Genomic DNA, 24,267 nt, shown 5'->3' on the forward strand with positions numbered 1-24,267 from the left:
CTCCTGGCACTTTCCCTGTAGGAGATACCGCAAGACGCTTCTGTACATTGGGCACAGCGCTCTGCACGGTGTTAGCAGAGACTTTCCCGGGACAGTGAAACCCTATGTCAGAGACACTGAGAAGAAGCCCCAATGTTCCCTCCAGGCACTTTCAGTGTGGGTGCCTTCTCCACGTGGTTCCTGGTTTCACTGTGGCTCTGAAGAGAATGTTAGCAAAGAGGTAACCGGGACAGTGAAAACAGTACTCAAAGACAGGGAGAGCAAGCTCTCTCTTAGCACTTCCGATGTGGGACATACGGCGAGATGTTTGCTGCTTTTGCGTTTGGCTGTTGGGAGATTTACAGCACAAAGATATCTAGTTGATTTGAAGCAGTTCCGAGAAAGTCTAAACATAATCCCCACTTCTCCCTCCTGGCACTTTCCATGTGGGAGATCTAGCAGGATGTATATTGGTTTTGAGGACAACTCAATGGACAGTGTAGGGAGAAAAGGTCCTGGCTCCTTGAATGCCGTTCCTGGAGACACTGCGATCAATGTGGGAGATATGTCAAGATGTGTGTTTGTTTTGAGGACGGCTCTCTGGAGAGTCTTAGCAAAGAGGTCACACAGATAATCAGAGCAATTCTCAGAGACACTGAGAACAAGCTCCACAATTCCCTCCTGGCACTTTCCCTGTAGGAGATACCGCAAGACGTTTCTGTACATTGGGCACAGCGCTCTGCACGGTGTTAGCAGAGACTTTCCCGGGACAGTGAAACCCTATGTCAGAGACACTGAGAAGAAGCCCCAATGTTCCCTCCAGGCACTTTCAGTGTGGGTGCCTTCTCCATGTGGTTCCTGGTTTCACTGTGGCTCTGAAGAGAATGTTAGCAAAGAGGTAACCGGGACAGTGAAAACAGTACTCAAAGACAGGGAGAGCAAGCTCTCTCTTAACACTTCCGATGTGGGACATACAGCAGAGATGTTGGCTGCTTTTGCGTTTGGCTGTTGGGAGATTTACAGCACAAAGATATCTAGTTGATTTGAAGCAGTTCCGAGAAAGTCTAAACATAATCCCCACTTCTCCCTCCTGGCACTTTCCATGTGGGAGATCTAGCAGGATGTATATTGGTTTTGAGGACAACTCAATGGACAGTGTAGGGAGAAAAGGTCCTGGCTCCTTGAATGCCGTTTCTGGAGACACTGCGATCAATGTGGGAGATATGTCAAGATGTGTGTTTGTTTTGAGGACGGCTCTCTGGAGAGTCTTAGCAAAGAGGTCACACAGATAATCAGAGCAATTCTCAGAGACACTGAGAACAAGCTCGACAATTCCCTCCTGGCACTTTCCCTGTAGGAGATACCGCAAGTCGTTTCTGTACATTGGGCACAGCGCTCTGCACGGTGTTAGCAGAGACTTTCCCGGGACAGTGAAACCCTATGTCAGAGACACTGAGAAGAAGCCCCAATGTTCCCTCCAGGCACTTTCAGTGTGGGTGCCTTCTCCACGTGGTTCCTGGTTTCACTGCGGCTCTGAAGAGAATGTTAGCAAAGAGGTAACCGGGACAGTGAAAACAGTACTCAAAGACAGGGAGAGCAAGCTCTCTCTTAGCACTTCCGATGTGGGACATACAGCGAGATGTTTGCTGCTTTTGCGTTTGGCTGTTGGGAGATTTACAGCACAAAGATATCTAGTTGATTTGAAGCAGTTCCGAGAAAGTCTAAACATAATCCCCACTTCTCCCTCCTGGCACTTTCCATGTGGGAGATCTAGCAGGATGTATATTGGTTTTGAGGACAACTCAATGGACAGTGTAGGGAGAAAAGGTCCTGGCTCCTTGAATGCCGTTCCTGGAGACACTGCGATCAATGTGGGAGATATGTCAAGATGTGTGTTTGTTTTGAGGACGTCTCTCTGGAGAGTCTTAGCAAAGAGGTCACACAGATAATCAGAGCAATTCTCAGAGACACTGAGAACAAGCTCAACAATTCCCTCCTGGCACTTTCCCTGTAGGAGATACCGCAAGACGCTTCTGTACATTGGGCACAGCGCTCTGCACGGTGTTAGCAGAGACTTTCCCGGGACAGTGAAACCCTATGTCAGAGACACTGAGAAGAAGCCCCAATGTTCCCTCCAGGCACTTTCAGTGTGGGTGCCTTCTCCACGTGGTTCCTGGTTTCACTGTGGCTCTGAAGAGAATGTTAGCAAAGAGGTAACCGGGACAGTGAAAACAGTACTCAAAGACAGGGAGAGCAAGCTCTCTCTTAGCACTTCCGATGTGGGACATACAGGGAGATGTTTGCTGCTTTTGCGTTTGGCTGTTGGGAGATTTACAGCACAAAGATATCTAGTTGATTTGAAGCAGTTCCGAGAAAGTCTAAACATAATCCCCACTTCTCCCTCCTGGCACTTTCCATGTGGGAGATCTAGCAGGATGTATATTGGTTTTGAGGACAACTCAATGGACAGTGTAGGGAGAAAAGGTCCTGGCTCCTTGAATGCCGTTCCTGGAGACACTGCGATCAATGTGGGAGATATGTCAAGATGTGTGTTTGTTTTGAGGACGGCTCTCTGGAGAGTCTTAGCAAAGAGGTCACACAGATAATCAGAGCAATTCTCAGAGACACTGAGAACAAGCTCGACAATTCCCTCCTGGCACTTTCCCTGTAGGAGATACCGCAAGACGTTTCTGTACATTGGGCACAGCGCTCTGCACGGTGTTAGCAGAGACTTTCCCGGGACAGTGAAACCCTATGTCAGAGACACTGAGAAGAAGCCCCAATGTTCCCTCCAGGCACTTTCAGTGTGGGTGCCTTCTCCATGTGGTTCCTGGTTTCACTGCGGCTCTGAAGAGAATGTTAGCAAAGAGGTAACCGGGACAGTGAAAACAGTACTCAAAGACAGGGAGAGCAAGCTCTCTCTTAGCACTTCCGATGTGGGACATACAGCAGAGATGTTGGCTGCTTTTGCGTTTGGCTGTTGGGAGATTTACAGCACAAAGATATCTAGTTGATTTGAAGCAGTTCCGAGAAAGTCTAAACATAATCCCCACTTCTCCCTCCTGGCACTTTCCATGTGGGAGATCTAGCAGGATGTATATTGGTTTTGAGGACAACTCAATGGACAGTGTAGGGAGAAAAGGTCCTGGCTCCTTGAATGCCGTTTCTGGAGACACTGCGATCAATGTGGGAGATATGTCAAGATGTGTGTTTGTTTTGAGGACGGCTCTCTGGAGAGTCTTAGCAAAGAGGTCACACAGATAATCAGAGCAATTCTCAGAGACACTGAGAACAAGCTCGACAATTCCCTCCTGGCACTTTCCCTGTAGGAGATACCGCAAGACGTTTCTGTACATTGGGCACAGCGCTCTGCACGGTGTTAGCAGAGACTTTCCCGGGACAGTGAAACCCTATGTCAGAGACACTGAGAAGAAGCCCCAATGTTCCCTCCAGGCACTTTCAGTGTGGGTGCCTTCTCCACGTGGTTCCTGGTTTCACTGCGGCTCTGAAGAGAATGTTAGCAAAGAGGTAACCGGGACAGTGAAAACAGTACTCAAAGACAGGGAGAGCAAGCTCTCTCTTAGCACGTCCGATGTGGGACATACAGCGAGATGTTTGCTGCTTTTGCGTTTGGCTGTTGGGAGATTTACAGCACAAAGATATCTAGTTGATTTGAAGCAGTTCCGAGAAAGTCTAAACATAATCCCCACTTCTCCCTCCTGGCACTTTCCATGTGGGAGATATAGCAGGATGTATATTGGTTTTGAGGACAACTCAATGGAGAGTGTAGGGAGAAAAGGTCCTGGCTCCTTGAATGCCGTTTCTGGAGACACTGCGATCAATGTGGGAGATATGTCAAGATGTGTGTTTGTTTTGAGGACGTCTCTCTGGAGAGTCTTAGCAAAGAGGTCACACAGATAATCAGAGCAATTCTCAGAGACACTGAGAACAAGCTCGACAATTCCCTCCTGGCACTTTCCCTGTAGGAGATACCGCAAGACGTTTCTGTACATTGGGCACAGCGCTCTGCACGGTGTTAGCAGAGACTTTCCCGGGACAGTGAAACCCTATGTCAGAGACACTGAGAAGAAGCCCCAATGTTCCCTCCAGGCACTTTCAGTGTGGGTGCCTTCTCCACGTGGTTCCTGGTTTCACTGCGGCTCTGAAGAGAATGTTAGCAAAGAGGTAACCGGGACAGTGAAAACAGTACTCAAAGACAGGGAGAGCAAGCTCTCTCTTAGCACTTCCGATGTGGGACATACAGCGAGATGTTTGCTGCTTTTGCGTTTGGCTGTTGGGAGATTTACAGCACAAAGATATCTAGTTGATTTGAAGCAGTTCCGAGAAAGTCTAAACATAATCCCCACTTCTCCCTCCTGGCACTTTCCATGTGGGAGATCTAGCAGGATGTATATTGGTTTTGAGGACAACTCAATGGACAGTGTAGGGAGAAAAGGTCCTGGCTCCTTGAATGCCGTTCCTGGAGACACTGCGATCAATGTGGGAGATATGTCAAGATGTGTGTTTGTTTTGAGGACGTCTCTCTGGAGAGTCTTAGCAAAGAGGTCACACAGATAATCAGAGCAATTCTCAGAGACACTGAGAACAAGCTCCACAATTCCCTCCTGGCACTTTCCCTGTAGGAGATACCGCAAGACGTTTCTGTACATTGGGCACAGCGCTCTGCACGGTGTTAGCAGAGACTTTCCCGGGACAGTGAAACCCTATGTCAGAGACACTGAGAAGAAGCCCCAATGTTCCCTCCAGGCACTTTCAGTGTGGGTGCCTTCTCCACGTGGTTCCTGGTTTCACTGCGGCTCTGAAGAGAATGTTAGCAAAGAGGTAACCGGGACAGTGAAAACAGTACTCAAAGACAGGGAGAGCAAGCTCTCTCTTAGCACTTTGGATGTGGGACATACAGCGAGATGTTTGCTGCTTTTGCGTTTGGCTGTTGGGAGATTTACAGCACAAAGATATCTAGTTGATTTGAAGCAGTTCCGAGAAAGTCTAAACATAATCCCCACTTCTCCCTCCTGGCACTTTCCATGTGGGAGATCTAGCAGGATGTATATTGGTTTTGAGGACAACTCAATGGACAGTGTAGGGAGAAAAGGTCCTGGCTCCTTGAATGCCGTTTCTGGAGACACTGCGATCAATGTGGGAGATATGTCAAGATGTGTGTTTGTTTTGAGGACGTCTCTCTGGAGAGTCTTAGCAAAGAGGTCACACAGATAATCAGAGCAATTCTCAGAGACACTGAGAACAAGCTCGACAATTCCCTCCTGGCACTTTCCCTGTAGGAGATACCGCAAGACGTTTCTGTACATTGGGCACAGCGCTCTGCACGGTGTTAGCAGAGACTTTCCCGGGACAGTGAAACCCTATGTCAGAGACACTGAGAAGAAGCCCCAATGTTCCCTCCAGGCACTTTCAGTGTGGGTGCCTTCTCCACGTGGTTCCTGGTTTCACTGCGGCTCTGAAGAGAATGTTAGCAAAGAGGTAACCGGGACAGTGAAAACAGTACTCAAAGACAGGGAGAGCAAGCTCTCTCTTAGCACTTTGGATGTGGGACATACAGTGAGATGTTTGCTGCTTTTGCGTTTGGCTGTTGGGAGATTTACAGCACAAAGATATCTAGTTGATTTGAAGCAGTTCCGAGAAAGTCTAATCATAATCCCCACTTTTCCCTCCTGGCACTTTCCATGTGGGAGATCTAGCAGGATGTATATTGGTTTTGAGGACAACTCAATGGACAGTGTAGGGAGAAAAGGTCCTGGCTCCTTGAATGCCGTTTCTGGAGACACTGCGATCAATGTGGGAGATATGTCAAGATGTGTGTTTGTTTTGAGGACGGCTCTCTGGAGAGTCTTAGCAAAGAGGTCACACAGATAATCAGAGCAATTCTCAGAGACACTGAGAACAAGCTCGACAATTCCCTCCTGGCACTTTCCCTGTAGGAGATACCGCAAGACGCTTCTGTACATTGGGCACAGCGCTCTGCACGGTGTTAGCAGAGACTTTCCCGGGACAGTGAAACCCTATGTCAGAGACACTGAGAAGAAGCCCCAATGTTCCCTCCAGGCACTTTCAGTGTGGGTGCCTTCTCCACGTGGTTCCTGGTTTCACTGCGGCTCTGAAGAGAATGTTAGCAAAGAGGTAACCGGGACAGTGAAAACAGTACTCAAAGACAGGGAGAGCAAGCTCTCTCTTAGCACTTCCGATGTGGGACATACGGCGAGATGTTTGCTGCTTTTGCGTTTGGCTGTTGGGAGATTTACAGCACAAAGATATCTAGTTGATTTGAAGCAGTTCCGAGAAAGTCTAAACATAATCCCCACTTCTCCCTCCTGGCACTTTCCATGTGGGAGATCTAGCAGGATGTATATTGGTTTTGAGGACAACTCAATGGACAGTGTAGGGAGAAAAGGTCCTGGCTCCTTGAATGCCGTTCCTGGACACACTGCGATCAATGTGGGAGATATGTCAAGATGTGTGTTTGTTTTGAGGACGTCTCTCTGGAGAGTCTTAGCAAAGAGGTCACACAGATAATCAGAGCAATTCTCAGAGACACTGAGAACAAGCTCGACAATTCCCTCCTGGCACTTTCCCTGTAGGAGATACCGCAAGACGTTTCTGTACATTGGGCACAGCGCTCTGCACGGTGTTAGCAGAGACTTTCCCGGGACAGTGAAACCCTATGTCAGAGACACTGAGAAGAAGCCCCAATGTTCCCTCCAGGCACTTTCAGTGTGGGTGCCTTCTCCATGTGGTTCCTGGTTTCACTGTGGCTCTGAAGAGAATGTTAGCAAAGAGGTAACCGGGACAGTGAAAACAGTACTCAAAGACAGGGAGAGCAAGCTCTCTCTTAGCACTTCCGATGTGGGACATACAGCAGAGATGTTGGCTGCTTTTGCGTTTGGCTGTTGGGAGATTTACAGCACAAAGATATCTAGTTGATTTGAAGCAGTTCCGAGAAAGTCTAAACATAATCCCCACTTCTCCCTCCTGGCACTTTCCATGTGGGAGATCTAGCAGGATGTATATTGGTTTTGAGGACAACTCAATGGACAGTGTAGGGAGAAAAGGTCCTGGCTCCTTGAATGCCGTTTCTGGAGACACTGCGATCAATGTGGGAGATATGTCAAGATGTGTGTTTGTTTTGAGGACGGCTCTCTGGAGAGTCTTAGCAAAGAGGTCACACAGATAATCAGAGCAATTCTCAGAGACACTGAGAACAAGCTCGACAATTCCCTCCTGGCACTTTCCCTGTAGGAGATACCGCAAGACGTTTCTGTACATTGGGCACAGCGCTCTGCACGGTGTTAGCAGAGACTTTCCCGGGACAGTGAAACCCTATGTCAGAGACACTGAGAAGAAGCCCCAATGTTCCCTCCAGGCACTTTCAGTGTGGGTGCCTTCTCCACGTGGTTCCTGGTTTCACTGCGGCTCTGAAGAGAATGTTAGCAAAGAGGTAACCGGGACAGTGAAAACAGTACTCAAAGACAGGGAGAGCAAGCTCTCTCTTAGCACTTCCGATGTGGGACATACAGCGAGATGTTTGCTGCTTTTGCGTTTGGCTGTTGGGAGATTTACAGCACAAAGATATCTAGTTGATTTGAAGCAGTTCCGAGAAAGTCTAAACATAATCCCCACTTTTCCCTCCTGGCACTTTCCATGTGGGAGATCTAGCAGGATGTATATTGGTTTTGAGGACAACTCAATGGACAGTGTAGGGAGAAAAGGTCCTGGCTCCTTGAATGCCGTTTCTGGAGACACTGCGATCAATGTGGGAGATATGTCAAGATGTGTGTTTGTTTTGAGGACGGCTCTCTGGAGAGTCTTAGCAAAGAGGTCACACAGATAATCAGAGCAATTCTCAGAGACACTGAGAACAAGCTCGACAATTCCCTCCTGGCACTTTCCCTGTAGGAGATACCGCAAGACGCTTCTGTACATTGGGCACAGCGCTCTGCACGGTGTTAGCAGAGACTTTCCCGGGACAGTGAAACCCTATGTCAGAGACACTGAGAAGAAGCCCCAATGTTCCCTCCAGGCACTTTCAGTGTGGGTGCCTTCTCCACGTGGTTCCTGGTTTCACTGTGGCTCTGAAGAGAATGTTAGCAAAGAGGTAACCGGGACAGTGAAAACACTACTCAAAGACAGGGAGAGCAAGCTCTCTCTTAGCACTTCCGATGTGGGACATACAGCGAGATGCTTGCTGCTTTTGCGTTTGGCTGTTGGGAGATTTACAGCACAAAGATATCTAGTTGATTTGAAGCAGTTCCGAGAAAGTCTAAACATAATCCCCACTTCTCCCTCCTGGCACTTTCCATGTGGGAGATCTAGCAGGATGTATATTGGTTTTGAGGACAACTCAATGGACAGTGTAGGGAGAAAAGGTCCTGGCTCCTTGAATGCCGTTCCTGGAGACACTGCGATCAATGTGGGAGATATGTCAAGATGTGTGTTTGTTTTGAGGACGTCTCTCTGGAGAGTCTTAGCAAAGAGGTCACACAGATAATCAGAGCAATTCTCAGAGACACTGAGAACAAGCTCCACAATTCCCTCCTGGCACTTTCCCTGTAGGAGATACCGCAAGACGTTTCTGTACATTGGGCACAGCGCTCTGCACGGTGTTAGCAGAGACTTTCCCGGGACAGTGAAACCCTATGTCAGAGACACTGAGAAGAAGCCCCAATGTTCCCTCCAGGCACTTTCAGTGTGGGTGCCTTCTCCACGTGGTTCCTGGTTTCACTGCGGCTCTGAAGAGAATGTTAGCAAAGAGGTAACCGGGACAGTGAAAACAGTACTCAAAGACAGGGAGAGCAAGCTCTCTCTTAGCACTTCCGATGTGGGACATACAGCAGAGATGTTGGCTGCTTTTGCGTTTGGCTGTTGGGAGATTTACAGCACAAAGATATCTAGTTGATTTGAAGCAGTTCCGAGAAAGTCTAAACATAATCCCCACTTCTCCCTCCTGGCACTTTCCATGTGGGAGATCTAGCAGGATGTATATTGGTTTTGAGGACAACTCAATGGACAGTGTAGGGAGAAAAGGTCCTGGCTCCTTGAATGCCGTTTCTGGAGACACTGCGATCAATGTGGGAGATATGTCAAGATGTGTGTTTGTTTTGAGGACGGCTCTCTGGAGAGTCTTAGCAAAGAGGTCACACAGATAATCAGAGCAATTCTCAGAGACACTGAGAACAAGCTCGACAATTCCCTCCTGGCACTTTCCCTGTAGGAGATACCGCAAGACGTTTCTGTACATTGGGCACAGCGCTCTGCACGGTGTTAGCAGAGACTTTCCCGGGACAGTGAAACCCTATGTCAGAGACACTGAGAAGAAGCCCCAATGTTCCCTCCAGGCACTTTCAGTGTGGGTGCCTTCTCCACGTGGTTCCTGGTTTCACTGCGGCTCTGAAGAGAATGTTAGCAAAGAGGTAACCGGGACAGTGAAAACAGTACTCAAAGACAGGGAGAGCAAGCTCTCTCTTAGCACTTCCGATGTGGGACATACAGCGAGATGTTTGCTGCTTTTGCGTTTGGCTGTTGGGAGATTTACAGCACAAAGATATCTAGTTGATTTGAAGCAGTTCCGAGAAAGTCTAAACATAATCCCCACTTCTCCCTCCTGGCACTTTCCATGTGGGAGATCTAGCAGGATGTATATTGGTTTTGAGGACAACTCAATGGACAGTGTAGGGAGAAAAGGTCCTGGCTCCTTGAATGCCGTTCCTGGAGACACTGCGATCAATGTGGGAGATATGTCAAGATGTGTGTTTGTTTTGAGGACGGCTCTCTGGAGAGTCTTAGCAAAGAGGTCACACAGATAATCAGAGCAATTCTCAGAGACACTGAGAACAAGCTCAACAATTCCCTCCTGGCACTTTCCCTGTAGGAGATACCGCAAGACGCTTCTGTACATTGGGCACAGCGCTCTGCACGGTGTTAGCAGAGACTTTCCCGGGACAGTGAAACCCTATGTCAGAGACACTGAGAAGAAGCCCCAATGTTCCCTCCAGGCACTTTCAGTGTGGGTGCCTTCTCCACGTGGTTCCTGGTTTCACTGTGGCTCTGAAGAGAATGTTAGCAAAGAGGTAACCGGGACAGTGAAAACACTACTCAAAGACAGGGAGAGCAAGCTCTCTCTTAGCACTTCCGATGTGGGACATACAGCGAGATGCTTGCTGCTTTTGCGTTTGGCTGTTGGGAGATTTACAGCACAAAGATATCTAGTTGATTTGAAGCAGTTCCGAGAAAGTCTAAACATAATCCCCACTTCTCCCTCCTGGCACTTTCCATGTGGGAGATCTAGCAGGATGTATATTGGTTTTGAGGACAACTCAATGGACAGTGTAGGGAGAAAAGGTCCTGGCTCCTTGAATGCCGTTCCTGGAGACACTGCGATCAATGTGGGAGATATGTCAAGATGTGTGTTTGTTTTGAGGACGTCTCTCTGGAGAGTCTTAGCAAAGAGGTCACACAGATAATCAGAGCAATTCTCAGAGACACTGAGAACAAGCTCCACAATTCCCTCCTGGCACTTTCCCTGTAGGAGATACCGCAAGACGTTTCTGTACATTGGGCACAGCGCTCTGCACGGTGTTAGCAGAGACTTTCCCGGGACAGTGAAACCCTATGTCAGAGACACTGAGAAGAAGCCCCAATGTTCCCTCCAGGCACTTTCAGTGTGGGTGCCTTCTCCACGTGGTTCCTGGTTTCACTGCGGCTCTGAAGAGAATGTTAGCAAAGAGGTAACCGGGACAGTGAAAACAGTACTCAAAGACAGGGAGAGCAAGCTCTCTCTTAGCACTTCCGATGTGGGACATACAGCGAGATGTTTGCTGCTTTTGCGTTTGGCTGTTGGGAGATTTACAGCACAAAGATATCTAGTTGATTTGAAGCAGTTCCGAGAAAGTCTAAACATAATCCCCACTTCTCCCTCCTGGCACTTTCCATGTGGGAGATATAGCAGGATGTATATTGGTTTTGAGGACAACTCAATGGACAGTGTAGGGAGAAAAGGTCCTGGCTCCTTGAATGCCGTTCCTGGAGACACTGCGATCAATGTGGGAGATATGTCAAGATGTGTGTTTGTTTTGAGGACGGCTCTCTGGAGAGTCTTAGCAAAGAGGTCACACAGATAATCAGAGCAATTCTCAGAGACACTGAGAACAAGCTCGACAATTCCCTCCTGGCACTTTCCCTGTAGGAGATACCGCAAGACGTTTCTGTACATTGGGCACAGCGCTCTGCACGGTGTTAGCAGAGACTTTCCCGGGACAGTGAAACCCTATGTCAGAGACACTGAGAAGAAGCCCCAATGTTCCCTCCAGGCACTTTCAGTGTGGGTGCCTTCTCCATGTGGTTCCTGGTTTCACTGCGGCTCTGAAGAGAATGTTAGCAAAGAGGTAACCGGGACAGTGAAAACAGCACTCAAAGACAGGGAGAGCAAGCTCTCTCTTAGCACTTCCGATGTGGGACATACGGCGAGATGTTTGCTGCTTTTGCGTTTGGCTGTTGGGAGATTTACAGCACAAAGATATCTAGTTGATTTGAAGCAGTTCCGAGAAAGTCTAAACATAATCCCCACTTCTCCCTCCTGGCACTTTCCATGTGGGAGATCTAGCAGGATGTATATTGGTTTTGAGGACAACTCAATGGACAGTGTAGGGAGAAAAGGTCCTGGCTCCTTGAATGCCGTTCCTGGAGACACTGCGATCAATGTGGGAGATATGTCAAGATGTGTGTTTGTTTTGAGGACGGCTCTCTGGAGAGTCTTAGCAAAGAGGTCACACAGATAATCAGAGCAATTCTCAGAGACACTGAGAACAAGCTCCACAATTCCCTCCTGGCACTTTCCCTGTAGGAGATACCGCAAGACGTTTCTGTACATTGGGCACAGCGCTCTGCACGGTGTTAGCAGAGACTTTCCCGGGACAGTGAAACCCTATGTCAGAGACACTGAGAAGAAGCCCCAATGTTCCCTCCAGGCACTTTCAGTGTGGGTGCCTTCTCCATGTGGTTCCTGGTTTCACTGTGGCTCTGAAGAGAATGTTAGCAAAGAGGTAACCGGGACAGTGAAAACAGTACTCAAAGACAGGGAGAGCAAGCTCTCTCTTAGCACTTCCGATGTGGGACATACAGCAGAGATGTTGGCTGCTTTTGCGTTTGGCTGTTGGGAGATTTACAGCACAAAGATATCTAGTTGATTTGAAGCAGTTCCGAGAAAGTCTAAACATAATCCCCACTTCTCCCTCCTGGCACTTTCCATGTGGGAGATCTAGCAGGATGTATATTGGTTTTGAGGACAACTCAATGGACAGTGTAGGGAGAAAAGGTCCTGGCTCCTTGAATGCCGTTTCTGGAGACACTGCGATCAATGTGGGAGATATGTCAAGATGTGTGTTGGTTTTGAGGACGTCTCTCTGGAGAGTCTTAGCAAAGAGGTCACACAGATAATCAGAGCAATTCTCAGAGACACTGAGAACAAGCTCGACAATTCCCTCCTGGCACTTTCCCTGTAGGAGATACCGCAAGACGTTTCTGTACATTGGGCACAGCGCTCTGCACGGTGTTAGCAGAGACTTTCCCGGGACAGTGAAACCCTATGTCAGAGACACTGAGAAGAAGCCCCAATGTTCCCTCCAGGCACTTTCAGTGTGGGTGCCTTCTCCACGTGGTTCCTGGTTTCACTGCGGCTCTGAAGAGAATGTTAGCAAAGAGGTAACCGGGACAGTGAAAACAGTACTCAAAGACAGGGAGAGCAAGCTCTCTCTTAGCACTTCCGATGTGGGACATACAGCGAGATGCTTGCTGCTTTTGCGTTTGGCTGTTGGGAGATTTACAGCACAAAGATATCTAGTTGATTTGAAGCAGTTCCGAGAAAGTCTAAACATAATCCCCACTTCTCCCTCCTGGCACTTTCCATGTGGGAGATCTAGCAGGATGTATATTGGTTTTGAGGACAACTCAATGGACAGTGTAGGGAGAAAAGGTCCTGGCTCCTTGAATGCCGTTCCTGGAGACACTGCGATCAATGTGGGAGATATGTCAAGATGTGTGTTTGTTTTGAGGACGGCTCTCTGGAGAGTCTTAGCAAAGAGGTCACACAGATAATCAGAGCAATTCTCAGAGACACTGAGAACAAGCTCAACAATTCCCTCCTGGCACTTTCCCTGTAGGAGATACCGCAAGACGCTTCTGTACATTGGGCACAGCGCTCTGCACGGTGTTAGCAGAGACTTTCCCGGGACAGTGAAACCCTATGTCAGAGACACTGAGAAGAAGCCCCAATGTTCCCTCCAGGCACTTTCAGTGTGGGTGCCTTCTCCACGTGGTTCCTGGTTTCACTGTGGCTCTGAAGAGAATGTTAGCAAAGAGGTAACCGGGACAGTGAAAACAGTACTCAAAGACAGGGAGAGCAAGCTCTCTCTTAGCACTTCCGATGTGGGACATACAGCGAGATGCTTGCTGCTTTTGCGTTTGGATGTTGGGAGATTTACAGCACAAAGATATCTAGTTGATTTGAAGCAGTTCCGAGAAAGTCTAAACATAATCCCCACTTCTCCCTCCTGTCACTTTCCATGTGGGAGATCTAGCAGGATGTATATTGGTTTTGAGGACAACTCAATGGACAGTGTAGGGAGAAAAGGTCCTGGCTCCTTGAATGCCGTTCCTGGAGACACTGCGATCAATGTGGGAGATATGTCAAGATGTGTGTTTGTTTTGAGGACGTCTCTCTGGAGAGTCTTAGCAAAGAGGTCACACAGATAATCAGAGCAATTCTCAGAGACACTGAGAACAAGCTCCACAATTCCCTCCTGGCACTTTCCCTGTAGGAGATACCGCAAGACGTTTCTGTACATTGGGCACAGCGCTCTGCACGGTGTTAGCAGAGACTTTCCCGGGACAGTGAAACCCTATGTCAGAGACACTGAGAAGAAGCCCCAATGTTCCCTCCAGGCACTTTCAGTGTGGGTGCCTTCTCCACGTGGTTCCTGGTTTCACTGCGGCTCTGAAGAGAATGTTAGCAAAGAGGTAACCGGGACAGTGAAAACAGTACTCAAAGACAGGGAGAGCAAGCTCTCTCTTAGCACTTCCGATGTGGGACATACAGCGAGATGTTTGCTGCTTTTGCGTTTGGCTGTTGGGAGATTTACAGCACAAAGATATCTAGTTGATTTGAAGCAGTTCCGAGAAAGTCTAAACATAATCCCCACTTCTCCCTCCTGGCACTTTCCATGTGGGAGATCTAGCAGGATGTATATTGGTTTTGAGGACAACTCAATGGACAGTGTAGGGAGAAAAGGTCCTGGCTCCTTGAATGCCGTTCCTGGAGACACTGCGATCAATGTGGGAGATATGTCAAGATGTGTGTTTGTTTTGAGGACGTCTCTCTGGAGAGTCTTAGCAAAGAGGTCACACAGATAATCAGAGCAATTCTCAGAGACACTGAGAACAAGCTCCACAATTCCCTCCTGGCACTTTCCCTGTAGGAGATACCGCAAGACGTTTCTGTACATTGGGCACAGCGCTCTGCACGGTGTTAGCAGAGACTTTCCCGGGACAGTGAAACCCTATGTCAGAGACACTGAGAAGAAGCCCCAATGTTCCCTCCAGGCACTTTCAGTGTGGGTGCCTTCTCCACGTGGTTCCTGGTTTCACTGCGGCTCTGAAGAGAATGTTAGCAAAGAGGTAACCGGGACAGTGAAAACAGTACTCAAAGACAGGGAGAGCAAGCTCTCTCTTAGCACTTCCGATGTGGGACATACAGCAGAGATGTTGGCTGCTTTTGCGTTTGGCTGTTGGGAGATTTACAGCACAAAGATATCTAGTTGATTTGAAGCAGTTCCGAGAAAGTCTAAACATAATCCCCACTTCTCCCTCCTGGCACTTTCCATGTGGGAGATCTAGCAGGATGTATATTGGTTTTGAGGACAACTCAATGGACAGTGTAGGGAGAAAAGGTCCTGGCTCCTTGAATGCCGTTTCTGGAGACACTGCGATCAATGTGGGAGATATGTCAAGATGTGTGTTTGTTTTGAGGACGGCTCTCTGGAGAGTCTTAGCAAAGAGGTCACACAGATAATCAGAGCAATTCTCAGAGACACTGAGAACAAGCTCGACAATTCCCTCCTGGCACTTTCCCTGTAGGAGATACCGCAAGACGTTTCTGTACATTGGGCACAGCGCTCTGCACGGTGTTAGCAGAGACTTTCCCGGGACAGTGAAACCCTATGTCAGAGACACTGAGAAGAAGCCCCAATGTTCCCTCCAGGCACTTTCAGTGTGGGTGCCTTCTCCACGTGGTTCCTGGTTTCACTGCGGCTCTGAAGAGAATGTTAGCAAAGAGGTAACCGGGACAGTGAAAACAGTACTCAAAGACAGGGAGAGCAAGCTCTCTCTTAGCACTTCCGATGTGGGACATACAGCGAGATGTTTGCTGCTTTTGCGTTTGGCTGTTGGGAGATTTACAGCACAAAGATATCTAGTTGATTTGAAGCAGTTCCGAGAAAGTCTAAACATAATCCCCACTTCTCCCTCCTGGCACTTTCCATGTGGGAGATATAGCAGGATGTATATTGGTTTTGAGGACAACTCAATGGACAGTGTAGGGAGAAAAGCTCCTGGCTCCTTGAATGCCGTTTCTGGAGACACTGCGATCAATGTGGGAGATATGTCAAGATGTGTGTTTGTTTTGAGGACGGCTCTCTGGAGAGTCTTAGCAAAGAGGTCACACAGATAATCAGAGCAATTCTCAGAGACACTGAGAACAAGCTCGACAATTCCCTCCTGGCACTTTCCCTGTAGGAGATACCGCAAGACGTTTCTGTACATTGGGCACAGCGCTCTGCACGGTGTTAGCAGAGACTTTCCCGGGACAGTGAAACCCTATGTCAGAGACACTGAGAAGAAGCCCCAATGTTCCCTCCAGGCACTTTCAGTGTGGGTGCCTTCTCCACGTGGTTCCTGGTTTCACTGCGGCTCTGAAGAGAATGTTAGCAAAGAGGTAACCGGGACAGTGAAAACAGTACTCAAAGACAGGGAGAGCAAGCTCTCTCTTAGCACTTTGGATGTGGGACATACAGCGAGATGTTTGCTGCTTTTGCGTTTGGCTGTTGGGAGATTTACAGCACAAAGATATCTAGTTGATTTGAAGCAGTTCCGAGAAAGTCTAAACATAATCCCCACTTCTCCCTCCTGGCACTTTCCATGTGGGAGATCTAGCAGGATGTATATTGGTTTTGAGGACAACTCAATGGACAGTGTAGGGAGAAAAGGTCCTGGCTCCTTGAATGCCGTTCCTGGAGACACTGCGATCAATGTGGGAGATATGTCAAGATGTGTGTTTGTTTTGAGGACGGCTCTCTGGAGAGTCTTAGCAAAGAGGTCACACAGATAATCAGAGCAATTCTCAGAGACACTGAGAACAAGCTCGACAATTCCCTCCTGGCACTTTCCCTGTAGGAGATACCGCAAGACGTTTCTGTACATTGGGCACAGCGCTCTGCACGGTGTTAGCAGAGACTTTCCCGGGACAGTGAAACCCTATGTCAGAGACACTGAGAAGAAGCCCCAATGTTCCCTCCAGGCACTTTCAGTGTGGGTGCCTTCTCCACGTGGTTCCTGGTTTCACTGCGGCTCTGAAGAGAATGTTAGCAAAGAGGTAACCGGGACAGTGAAAACAGTACTCAAAGACAGGGAGAGCAAGCTCTCTCTTAGCACTTCCGATGTGGGACATACAGCGAGATGTTTGCTGCTTTTGCGTTTGGCTGTTGGGAGATTTACAGCACAAAGGTATCTAGTTGATTTGAAGCAGTTCCGAGAAAGTCTAAACATAATCCCCACTTCTCCCTCCTGGCACTTTCCATGTGGGAGATCTAGCAGGATTTATATTGGTTTTGAGGACAACTCAATGGACAGTGTAGGGAGAAAAGGTCCTGGCTCCTTGAATGCCGTTCCTGGAGACACTGCGATCAATGTGGGAGATATGTCAAGATGTGTGTTTGTTTTGAGGACGTCTCTCTGGAGAGTCTTAGCAAAGAGGTCACACAGATAATCAGAGCAATTCTCAGAGACACTGAGAACAAGCTCGACAATTCCCTCCTGGCACTTTCCCTGTAGGAGATACCGCAAGACGTTTCTGTACATTGGGCACAGCGCTCTGCACGGTGTTAGCAGAGACTTTCCCGGGACAGTGAAACCCTATGTCAGAGACACTGAGAAGAAGCCCCAATGTTCCCTCCAGGCACTTTCAGTGTGGGTGCCTTCTCCACGTGGTTCCTGGTTTCACTGCGGCTCTGAAGAGAATGTTAGCAAAGAGGTAACCGGGACAGTGAAAACAGTACTCAAAGACAGGGAGAGCAAGCTCTCTCTTAGCACTTCCGATGTGGGACATACAGCGAGATGTTTGCTGCTTTTGCGTTTGGCTGTTGGGAGATTTACAGCACAAAGGTATCTAGTTGATTTGAAGCAGTTCCGAGAAAGTCTAAACATAATCCCCACTTCTCCCTCCTGGCACTTTCCATGTGGGAGATCTAGCAGGATTTATATTGGTTTTGAGGACAACTCAATGGACAGTGTAGGGAGAAAAGGTCCTGGCTCCTTGAATGCCGTTCCTGGAGACACTGCGATCAATGTGGGAGATATGTCAAGATGTGTGTTTGTTTTGAGGACGTCTCTCTGGAGAGTCTTAGCAAAGAGGTCACACAGATAATCAGAGCAATTCTCAGAGACACTGAGAACAAGCTCCACAATTCCCTCCTGGCACTTTCCCTGTAGGAGATACCGCAAGACGTTTCTGTACATTGGGCACAGCGCTCTGCACGGTGTTAGCAGAGACTTTCCCGGGACAGTGAAACCCTATGTCAGAGACACTGAGAAGAAGCCCCAATGTTCCCTCCAGGCACTTTCAGTGTGGGTGCCTTCTCCACGTGGTTCCTGGTTTCACTGCGGCTCTGAAGAGAATGTTAGCAAAGAGGTAACCGGGACAGTGAAAACAGTACTCAAAGACAGGGAGAGCAAGCTCTCTCTTAGCACTTCCGATGTGGGACATACAGCGAGATGTTTGCTGCTTTTGCGTTTGGCTGTTGGGAGATTTACAGCACAAAGATATCTAGTTGATTTGAAGCAGTTCCGAGAAAGTCTAAACATAATCCCCACTTCTCCCTCCTGGCACTTTCCATGTGGGAGATCTAGCAGGATGTATATTGGTTTTGAGGACAACTCAATGGAGAGTGTAGGGAGAAAAGGTCCTGGCTCCTTGAATGCCGTTTCTGGAGACACTGCGATCAATGTGGGAGATATGTCAAGATGTGTGTTTGTTTTGAGGACGGCTCTCTGGAGAGTCTTAGCAAAGAGGTCACACAGATAATCAGAGCAATTCTCAGAGACACTGAGAACAAGCTCGACAATTCCCTCCTGGCACTTTCCCTGTAGGAGATACCGCAAGACGTTTCTGTACATTGGGCACAGCGCTCTGCACGGTGTTAGCAGAGACTTTCCCGGGACAGTGAAACCCTATGTCAGAGACACTGAGAAGAAGCCCCAATGTTCCCTCCAGGCACTTTCAGTGTGGGTGCCTTCTCCACGTGGTTCCTGGTTTCACTGCGGCTCTGAAGAGAATGTTAGCAAAGAGGTAACCGGGACAGTGAAAACAGTACTCAAAGACAGGGAGAGCAAGCTCTCTCTTAGCACTTCCGATGTGGGACATACAGCGAGATGTTTGCTGCGTTTGCGTTTGGCTGTTGGGAGATTTACAGCACAAAGATATCTAGTTGATTTGAAGCAGTTCCGAGAAAATCTAAACATAATCCCCACTTCTCCCTCCTGGCACTTTCCATGTGGGAGATCTAGCAGGATGTATATTGGTTTTGAGGACAACTCAATGGACAGTGTAGGGAGAAAAGGTCCTGGCTCCTTGAATGCCGTTCCTGGAGACACTGCGATCAATGTGGGAGATATGTCAAGATGTGTGTTTGTTTTGAGGACGTCTCTCTGGAGAGTCTTAGCAAAGAGGTCACACAGATAATCAGAGCAATTCTCAGAGACACTGAGAACAAGCTCGACAATTCCCTCCTGGCACTTTCCCTGTAGGAGATACCGCAAGACGTTTCTGTACATTGGGCACAGCGCTCTGCACGGTGTTAGCAGAGACTTTCCCGGGACAGTGAAACCCTATGTCAGAGACACTGAGAAGAAGCCCCAATGTTCCCTCCAGGCACTTTCAGTGTGGGTGCCTTCTCCACGTGGTTCCTGGTTTCACTGCGGCTCTGAAGAGAATGTTAGCAAAGAGGTAACCGGGACAGTGAAAACAGTACTCAAAGACAGGGAGAGCAAGCTTTCTCTTAGCACTTCCGATGTGGGACATACAGCAGAGATGTTGGCTGCTTTTGCGTTTGGCTGTTGGGAGATTTACAGCACAAAGATATCTAGTTGATTTGAAGCAGTTCCGAGAAAGTCTAAACATAATCCCCACTTCTCCCTCCTGGCACTTTCCATGTGGGAGATCTAGCAGGATGTATATTGGTTTTGAGGACAACTCAATGGACAGTGTAGGGAGAAAAGGTCCTGGCTCCTTGAATGCCGTTCCTGGAGACACTGCGATCAATGTGGGAGATATGTCAAGATGTGTGTTTGTTTTGAGGACGTCTCTCTGGAGAGTCTTAGCAAAGAGGTCACACAGATAATCAGAGCAATTCTCAGAGACACTGAGAACAAGCTCCACAATTCCCTCCTGGCACTTTCCCTGTAGGAGATACCGCAAGACGTTTCTGTACATTGGGCACAGCGCTCTGCACGGTGTTAGCAGAGACTTTCCCGGGACAGTGAAACCCTATGTCAGAGACACTGAGAAGAAGCCCCAATGTTCCCTCCAGGCACTTTCAGTGTGGGTGCCTTCTCCACGTGGTTCCTGGTTTCACTGCGGCTCTGAAGAGAATGTTAGCAAAGAGGTAACCGGGACAGTGAAAACAGTACTCAAAGACAGGGAGAGCAAGCTCTCTCTTAGCACTTCCGATGTGGGACATACAGCGAGATGTTTGCTGCTTTTGCGTTTGGCTGCTGGGAGATTTACAGCACAAAGATATCTAGTTGATTTGAAGCAGTTCCGAGAAAGTCTAAACATAATCCCCACTTCTCCCTCCTGTCACTTTCCATGTGGGAGATATAGCAGGATGTATATTGGTTTTGAGGACAACTCAATGGACAGTGTAGGGAGAAAAGGTCCTGGCTCCTTGAATGCCGTTTCTGGAGACACTGCGATCAATGTGGGAGATATGTCAAGATGTGTGTTTGTTTTGAGGACGGCTCTCTGGAGAGTCTTAGCAAAGAGGTCACACAGATAATCAGAGCAATTCTCAGAGACACTGAGAACAAGCTCCACAATTCCCTCCTGGCACTTTCCCTGTAGGAGATACCGCAAGACGTTTCTGTACATTGGGCACAGCGCTCTGCACGGTGTTAGCAGAGACTTTCCCGGGACAGTGAAACCCTATGTCAGAGACACTGAGAAGAAGCCCCAATGTTCCCTCCAGGCACTTTCAGTGTGGGTGCCTTCTCCACGTGGTTCCTGGTTTCACTGCGGCTCTGAAGAGAATGTTAGCAAAGAGGTAACCGGGACAGTGAAAACAGTACTCAAAGACAGGGAGAGCAAGCTCTCTCTTAGCACTTCCGATGTGGGACATACAGCGAGATGTTTGCTGCGTTTGCGTTTGGCTGTTGGGAGATTTACAGCACAAAGATATCTAGTTGATTTGAAGCAGTTCCGAGAAAATCTAAACATAATCCCCACTTCTCCCTCCTGGCACTTTCCATGTGGGAGATCTAGCAGGATGTATATTGGTTTTGAGGACAACTCAATGGACAGTGTAGGGAGAAAAGGTCCTGGCTCCTTGAATGCCGTTTCTGGAGACACTGCGATCAATGTGGGAGATATGTCAAGATGTGTGTTTGTTTTGAGGACGTCTCTCTGGAGAGTCTTAGCAAAGAGGTCACACAGATAATCAGAGCAATTCTCAGAGACACTGAGAACAAGCTCGACAATTCCCTCCTGGCACTTTCCCTGTAGGAGATACCGCAAGACGTTTCTGTACATTGGGCACAGCGCTCTGCACGGTGTTAGCAGAGACTTTCCCGGGACAGTGAAACCCTATGTCAGAGACACTGAGAAGAAGCCCCAATGTTCCCTCCAGGCACTTTCAGTGTGGGTGCCTTCTCCACGTGGTTCCTGGTTTCACTGCGGCTCTGAAGAGAATGTTAGCAAAGAGGTAACCGGGACAGTGAAAACAGTACTCAAAGACAGGGAGAGCAAGCTCTCTCTTAGCACTTTGGATGTGGGACATACAGCGAGATGTTTGCTGCTTTTGCTTTTGGCTGTTGGGAGATTTACAGCACAAAGAGATCTAGTTGATTTGAAGCAGTTCCGAGAAAGTCTAAACATAATCCCCACTTCTCCCTCCTGGCACTTTCCATGTGGGAGATCTAGCAGGATGTATATTGGTTTTGAGGACAACTCAATGGACAGTGTAGGGAGAAAAGGTCCTGGCTCCTTGAATGCCGTTTCTGGAGACACTGCGATCAATGTGGGAGATATGTCAAGATGTGTGTTTGTTTTGAGGACGGCTCTCTGGAGAGTCTTAGCAAAGAGGTCACACAGATAATCAGAGCAATTCTCAGAGACACTGAGAACAAGCTCGACAATTCCCTCCTGGCACTTTCCCTGTAGGAGATACCGCAAGACGTTTCTGTACATTGGGCACAGCGCTCTGCACGGCGTTAGCAGAGACTTTCCCGGGACAGTGAAACCCTATGTCAGAGACACTGAGAAGAAGCCCCAATGTTCCCTCCAGGCACTTTCAGTGTGGGTGCCTTCTCCACGTGGTTCCTGGTTTCACTGCGGCTCTGAAGAGAATGTTAGCAAAGAGGTAACCGGGACAGTGAAAACAGTACTCAAAGACAGGGAGAGCAAGCTCTCTCTTAGCACTTCCGATGTGGGACATACAGCGAGATGTTTGCTGCTTTTGCGTTTGGCTGTTGGGAGATTTACAGCACAAAGATATCTAGTTGATTTGAAGCAGTTCCGAGAAAGTCTAAACATAATCCCCACTTCTCCCTCCTGGCACTTTCCATGTGGGAGATCTAGCAGGATGTATATTGGTTTTGAGGACAACTCAATGGACACTGTAGGGAGAAAAGGTCCTGGCTCCTTGAATGCCGTTTCTGGAGACACTGCGATCAATGTGGGAGATATGTCAAGATGTGTGTTTGTTTTGAGGACGTCTCTCTGGAGAGTCTTAGCAAAGAGGTCACACAGATAATCAGAGCAATTCTCAGAGACACTGAGAACAAGCTCGACAATTCCCTCCTGGCACTTTCCCTGTAGGAGATACCGCAAGACGTTTCTGTACATTGGGCACAGCGCTCTGCACGGTGTTAGCAGAGACTTTCCCGGGACAGTGAAACCCTATGTCAGAGACACTGAGAAGAAGCCCCAATGTTCCCTCCAGGCACTTTCAGTGTGGGTGCCTTCTCCACGTGGTTCCTGGTTTCACTGCGGCTCTGAAGAGAATGTTAGCAAAGAGGTAACCGGGACAGTGAAAACAGTACTCAAAGACAGGGAGAGCAAGCTCTCTCTTAGCACTTCCGATGTGGGACATACAGCGAGATGTTTGCTGCTTTTGCGTTTGGCTGTTGGGAGATTTACAGCACAAAGATATCTAGTTGATTTGAAGCAGTTCCGAGAAAGTCTAAACATAATCCCCACTTCTCCCTCCTGGCACTTTCCATGTGGGAGATATAGCAGGATGTATATTGGTTTTGAGGACAACTCAATGGACAGTGTAGGGAGAAAAGGTCCTGGCTCCTTGAATGCCGTTCCTGGAGACACTGCGATCAATGTGGGAGATATGTCAAGATGTGTGTTTGTTTTGAGGACGGCTCTCTGGAGAGTCTTAGCAAAGAGGTCACACAGATAATCAGAGCAATTCTCAGAGACACTGAGAACAAGCTCGACAATTCCCTCCTGGCACTTTCCCTGTAGGAGATACCGCAAGACGTTTCTGTACATTGGGCACAGCGCTCTGCACGGTGTTAGCAGAGACTTTCCCGGGACAGTGAAACCCTATGTCAGAGACACTGAGAAGAAGCCCCAATGTTCCCTCCAGGCACTTTCAGTGTGGGTGCCTTCTCCACGTGGTTCCTGGTTTCACTGCGGCTCTGAAGAGAATGTTAGCAAAGAGGTAACCGGGACAGTGAAAACAGTACTCAAAGACAGGGAGAGCAAGCTCTCTCTTAGCACTTCCGATGTGGGACATACAGTGAGATGTTTGCTGCTTTTGCGTTTGGCTGTTGGGAGATTTACAGCACAAAGATATCTAGTTGATTTGAAGCAGTTCCGAGAAAGTCTAATCATAATCCCCACTTCTCCCTCCTGGCACTTTCCATGTGGGAGATCTAGCAGGATGTATATTGGTTTTGAGGACAACTCAATGGACAGTGTAGGGAGAAAAGGTCCTGGCTCCTTGAATGCCGTTCCTGGAGACACTGCGATCAATGTGGGAGATATGTCAAGATGTGTGTTTGTTTTGAGGACGTCTCTCTGGAGAGTCTTAGCAAAGAGGTCACACAGATAATCAGAGCAATTCTCAGAGACACTGAGAACAAGCTCGACAATTCCCTCCTGGCACTTTCCCTGTAGGAGATACCGCAAGACGCTTCTGTACATTGGGCACAGCGCTCTGCACGGTGTTAGCAGAGACTTTCCCGGGACAGTGAAACCCTATGTCAGAGACACTGAGAAGAAGCCCCAATGTTCCCTCCAGGCACTTTCAGTGTGGGTGCCTTCTCCACGTGGTTCCTGGTTTCACTGCGGCTCTGAAGAGAATGTTAGCAAAGAGGTAACCGGGACAGTGAAAACAGTACTCAAAGACAGGGAGAGCAAGCTCTCTCTTAGCACTTTGGATGTGGGACATACAGCGAGATGTTTGCTGCTTTTGCGTTTGGCTGTTGGGAGATTTACAGCACAAAGATATCTAGTTGATTTGAAGCAGTTCCGAGAAAGTCTAAACATAATCCCCACTTCTCCCTCCTGGCACTTTCCATGTGGGAGATCTAGCAGGATGTATATTGGTTTTGAGGACAACTCAATGGACAGTGTAGGGAGAAAAGGTCCTGGCTCCTTGAATGCCGTTCCTGGAGACACTGCGATCAATGTGGGAGATATGTCAAGATGTGTGTTTGTTTTGAGGACGGCTCTCTGGAGAGTCTTAGCAAAGAGGTCACACA

Source organism: Chroicocephalus ridibundus, chromosome 12 (genome assembly GCF_963924245.1).
Source record: "Chroicocephalus ridibundus chromosome 12, bChrRid1.1, whole genome shotgun sequence".
NCBI lineage: Eukaryota > Metazoa > Chordata > Aves > Charadriiformes > Laridae > Chroicocephalus > Chroicocephalus ridibundus.